The 5,887-nt window shown below is 39.1% G+C and overlaps 1 pseudogene; it reads right to left on the bottom strand.

Moving 5' to 3' along the window:
- Positions 1-1,586: 1,586 nt before the first annotated feature.
- LOC115483175 lies at positions 1,587-5,463 on the bottom strand (annotated as a pseudogene).
- Between the last annotated feature and the right edge of the window lie 424 nt (positions 5,464-5,887).

Below are 5,887 nucleotides of genomic sequence, written 5' to 3'. Positions count from 1 at the left end.
ATTACACCCGTAAAGGAGTTTGAAAGTTTCGAATTGCTGTAACGGATCCTTAAATGTTGCGAATGACACATTCAACTATGGGTCCCCAGAAACAACTCAGTTAATATACGAATATATACCAAATATATACAGTATAACAATGGATAATCACAATCCATAAATAAAACAATTCAGAAGATGCAGTATTTCAAGGGGTAAACAAAATCTATAAATAAAACGAGTCAGAAAGCTCTGGTAGGGGTGCCCGATTATGAGATACTCTGATCCCAGTCCTATCTGCGTTTATATATATTTTCCATCGAGTATCGCGTACTTAAAAAAACATTTATTATTTAATATTTTCCGTACTGTGTATCGAGTATTAAAAAATAAAATTTTGTGGCACGAGGATTCGAACACACATTGTATACGCAACGCGCATTAAGTCTACCAAAAAATAAAAAACAATAACAAATGTCCCTTCGCCGCCAGGCACGAACTCAGAGATTCTTGCATTCGAGGGTCGAAGAAAAATCGAAAAAAGTCTACCGTTTTACATACATTGGTTGATTAATATTTACAGTTCTTAAAAATGGAAATAAGACAACCCTGTTTTACTTATAAAAATACTTCTTCCACAGAAAGGCCATTTCATCACTATTAAACGAAGAATCAACGACAACGTATTAGAAAGTTTAAGATAAATATTAAGCAAACAAAAAAATATACATAGTAAGTTAAAAGATAAGATTCGTTAATTTCAACAGCAAAAACAAAAAAGATAAAAAAGCAGTTGTATCGAGAGGTACTAGGCTTACAAGTCGTGTGTCAGACATTAGGGAAATAAGCACCAATTTAAGTATGCGATTAGAACAGGAGACTCCCTCAGCACAAGCTGCCAATTTTCAAATGCAGGAGTTGGCATGTACTTTCAAAATTTCTGATTTAATCAAGAGTATGCCCACATATTAAGGTAACAGTGATGGACTAAAGTGAATTTATTACGAACGTAGAGGAAATCTTGTTGCGCATTAAAGGAACAGAACAAACTCCGATAGGATTAATGATTTTAAGGGCAATTAGAAAAAAAATACAGGGAAAAGCATAGGCATGAAACATTTCGCTGGCAAGAGAGTACAATCTTATTGTCGAGCTTGGCATTTATACACTCCAAAGTCATCAACTGGAAGTTCAATATGAAAAGGTCACGAGGATTCAAAGAGCCCTTCTAAACATAGTCGATCAAAAGGAAACTAACCCCACAGTAATATAAACTAAAAGATCTATTTATCAATCAGTGTTTTACTATGTTTATAAAAGGTCTCCGCGGTCCTTTAGGATTAACTGTTAGGGGCAGAGACCCCACTGACATCGTTACAGCGTTTGAAATAGATATTGCGGAAAAAAATTTACAATAACCAAACGCACGCTAGACGACTTGTCCAGAATTTAGAAAGACCAAATAAACGATACGATAAAATGTCAGAACCAAAAGAATAGAAATACAAATTTTTCTCAACAGTCATTTAAATCCTCAAACACAAGTGATAGTCTAAACAACTGCAGAATAAAGAAGAAGCTCACAACATTAATGATGACCAAAAATTTCAGTTTGTAGCCTCAAATTGCTCAATCCAATGGGCGGCACCCTCCTGTGGCACTTGCGGCTTATATTTGTAGGGTGCTGACATGTCATTGACCAGATTCTTGGATTGCGGATATTGCAAAAGCTGTTGAATGACTGTTAAGAGTCGCTCAGCAATCAACTCCTCATAGTTCACATTCCTGCCATAGCCATTCTGCCCGGTAAGCGCCATATTTAGGAACTGATCGCCGAAGATCGGAAGGCCAACAAAAACTTTGCCGTGCTAAATGGATTCAGTGGTTTTCAGCAGACCAATATATCGTCCTGCGAGAACCAGTCGGAGATAAATACGTTCTCTGGCTTTCCGACAAAATTGGGATCCTCGAATTTCCATAGCACCCGTTACTTGAGCGTACTAAAGGTTTCGACTAGAGCCTGACGTATCTTGAGCGGCAAATCTTTGCTCTTCAAGTTTGATCCCATTGAGAAGTAGATGACACCATGTTTAGCGCTCCTGATTAAATCATCAATGTCTTGTGCCAGTGGCTGGCGCTTCCGATTGATGTGCATACCCCCAACTTCGATCATGTTGGGTGAGTAGGGACGGCGAAAGGTCAGAGAGAAGTGTTGATTGACCAGCACCACGAGAAGTTCTTGCTTAACTCCAGAGGGTTTTTATGGGCCACATGTGCTCATAAAGTTTCACCTGCAATGGCATATAGACCAGCTTTCTGTTAAGCCAGGCAGTGGCATTCTCGACAAAGTTATGCGATCGGTCAGTCTTGCCATCACGGGCAGTGTTGCCCACCAGCTCATCGATATTCCAGTCTGTGACGAATGTGGAGATACCCATGATCGGCGCATTAGTGTGCCGCGAAGCCATAAAACTCATCGGTGTCAAGATCAGCATGAACACATTCTATTAATAACAAGTAAGAGATATTAGGGTATCTATCCCAGTCCTATCTGCGTTTTTTAGTATTTTCCGTAGTTTGTATCGAGTATAAAAATAAAAAAAACAAAAAAAAACAAATAAATACCGACAATACGACAGCAGAATTCGAACACAAAATTTCTACGCAAACGCGCATCAACCCTAGCAACACCGCCACTTCATAATTAAAAATAAAACTATAAAACGTGTTCGATCGCCAACAGACAGTTGCAACTGCTTGCAAAAAGAGATGCAAATTTGAACATAAGTAGCAGCTGATATTTCAGCACAATTTCACAATTTCGATTCTTCGAATAGAAAAGATGAAGGAAGAGCGACGCTCGTAATACTGAAGGTATATAAATCCCTAATCAAACAGAAAAGTTATCAATTGTTTGCTGTTTTTAATATTTTCCATAGCATGTATCGAGTGTTAAAAAAAAAACAAATAAAAACCGACATTACAACACCAAGATTCTAACCCACAATTTCAACGGAACGCTCATCGATTATACTAAGACCGCCACTTCATTATTAAGTAAAAAGCAATAAGAAATCTGTCTGCGACACCAGCAAAGAACGTTGCAAATTTGAAATGAAGCATCAGCTCATAAGAATAACCGCATTTGAATGTACACGCATTTGAGTGCACACGTATAGAAAACTTGATATACGCGTGCTATACAGGGACCTACAAAAAATTTCAAGTCTCTAGCTCTTATAGATGCTGAGATCGACGCGTTTACGCATACGGACAGACGAACAGTCGGACAGACAGACGGACACTCAAACGAACAAACGGACAGGGCTCAATCGACTCGGCTTGTCGTCCTGATCAAGTATATATATATATGCGCCTAGCCATTCACCCCGATTTGCCATTTTCAGTGGGATCAGGTGTTGGCTGATGTTAAGGCTGGTAAATGTTCATTTTTGGAAAGCAACGTTCGTAACTATACTGGTTTGAACATAGTGCGCAATTATATATCAATTGGTAAACACAATCAAATTATAAATAAATTTAATCGGCTGCTGTTAAGAAAAAAGAAAGTGAAAACCATGCTTTAATCTTTTTGTGCCAAATTTTTCATTTATTTGAATGAATAGGTGGCTCGTGTTTTACAAAGCGATGCTCATAATATTACAGAGCTAAGTGGTACTGATACTATGCTGAGTCACGCTATTTTTACACTAGGGTAATACGCACCAATTCAAGTATGCGATTAGAACAGGAGACTCCCCCAGCACAAGCTGCCAATTTTCAAATGCAGGAGTTGGCATATACTTTCAAAATTTCTGATTTAATCAAGAGTATGCCCACATATGAAGGTAACAGTGATGTACTAAAGAGAGTTTATTACGAACGTAGAGGAAATCTTGTTGCGAATTAAAGGAGCAGATCAAACTCCGATAGGATTAATGATTTTAAGGGCAATTAGAAAAAAAAATACAGGGAAAAGCATAGGCATGAAACATTTCGCTGGCAAGAGAGTACAATCTTATTGTCGAGCTTGGCATTTATAAACTCCAAAGTCATCAACTGGAAGTTCAATATGAAAAGGTCACGAGGATTCAAAGAGCCCTTCTAAACATAGTCGATCAAAAGGAAACTAACCCCACAGTAATATAAACTAAAAGAGAACTATTTATCAACCAGTGTTTTACTATGTTTATAAAAGGTCTCCGCGGTCCTTTAGGATTAACTGTTAGGGGCAGAGACCCCACTGACATCGTTACAGCGTTTGAAATAGATATTGCGGAAAAAATTTACAATAACCAAACTCACGCTAGACGACTTGTCCAGAATTTAGAAAGACCAAATAAACGATACGATAAAATGCCAGAACCAAAAGAATAGAAATACAAATTTTTCTCAGCAGTCATTTAAATCCTCATACACAAGTGATAGTCTTAACAACTGCAGAATAAAGAAGAAGCTCACAACATTAATGATGACCAAAATTTTCAGTTTGTAGCCTCAAATTGCTCAATCCAATGGGCGGCACCCTCCTGTGGCAGTTGCGGCTTATATTTGTAGGGTGCTGACATGTCATTGACCAGATTCTTGGATTGCGGATATTGCAAAAGCTGTTGAATGACTGTAAAGAGTCGCTCAGCAATCAACTCCTCATAGTTCACATTCCTGCCATAGCCATTCTGCCCGGTAAGCGCCATATTTAGGAACTGATCGCCGAAGATCGGAAGGCCAACAAAAACTTTGCCGTGCTAAATGGATTCAGTGGTTTTCAGCAGACCAATATATCGTCCTGCGACAACCAGTCGGAGATAAATACGTTCTCTGGCTTTCCGACAAAATTGGGATCCTCGAATTTCCATAGCACCCGTTACTTGAGCGTACTAAAGGTTTCGACTAGAGCCTGACGTATCTTGAGCGGCAAATCTTTGCTCTTCAAGTTTGAGCCCATTAAGAAGTAGATGACACCATGTTTACCGCCCTTGATGAAATCCTCAATGTCTTGTGGCAGTGGCTGGCGCTTCCGATTGATGTGCATACCCCCTACTTCGATCATGTTAGGTGAGTAGGGACGGCGAAAGGTCAGAGAGAAGTGTTGATTGACCAGCACCACGAGAAGTTCTTGCTTAACTCCAGAGGCTTTTTATGGGCCACATGTGAATAGTATTGCTCATAAAGTTTCACCTGCAATGGCATATAGACCAGCTTTCAGTTAAGCCAGGCAGTGGCATTCTCGACAAAGTTATGCGATCGGTCAGTCTTGCCATCACGGGCAGTGTTGCCCACCACCTCATCGATATTCCAGTCTGTGACGAATGTGGAGATACCCATGATCGGCGCATTAAAGTGTGCCGCGAAGCCATAAAACTCATCGGTGCGCAGAGCTTCTACACTGACTTAATCGTACTGAGCCTTGCCGGGCTGTAGAAGCTCTTGTTGCACCTTCGCATTCTGCAAAACTGTTTTGGTGACGCTGATAAAAAAGTCATTAATGAATTGTCAAGATCAGCATGAACACATTCTATTAATAACAAGTAAGAGATATTAGGGTATCTATCCCAGTCCTATCTGCGCTTTTTAGTATTTTCCGTAGTTTGTATTGAGTATAAAAATAAAAAAACAAAAAAACAAATAAATACCGACAATACGACAGCAGAATTCGAACACAAAATTTCTACGCAATGCGCATCAACCCTAGCAACACCGCCACTTCATAATTAAAAATAAAACTATAAAACGTGTTCGATCGCCAACAGACAGTTGCAACTGCTTGCAAAAAGAGTTGCAAATCTGAACATAAGTAGCAGCTGATATTTCAGAACAATTTCACAATTTCGATTCTTCGAATAGAAAAGAAGAAGGAAGAGCGACGCTCGTAATACTGAAGGTATATAAATCCCTAATCAAACAGAAC

This window comes from Drosophila hydei, unplaced genomic scaffold, assembly GCF_003285905.1.
Source record: "Drosophila hydei strain 15085-1641.00,03,60 unplaced genomic scaffold, DhydRS2 tig00000685-arrow-arrow-pilon, whole genome shotgun sequence".
Classification (NCBI taxonomy): domain Eukaryota; kingdom Metazoa; phylum Arthropoda; class Insecta; order Diptera; family Drosophilidae; genus Drosophila; species Drosophila hydei.
This window is presented reverse-complemented; position numbering and strand designations above follow the sequence as displayed.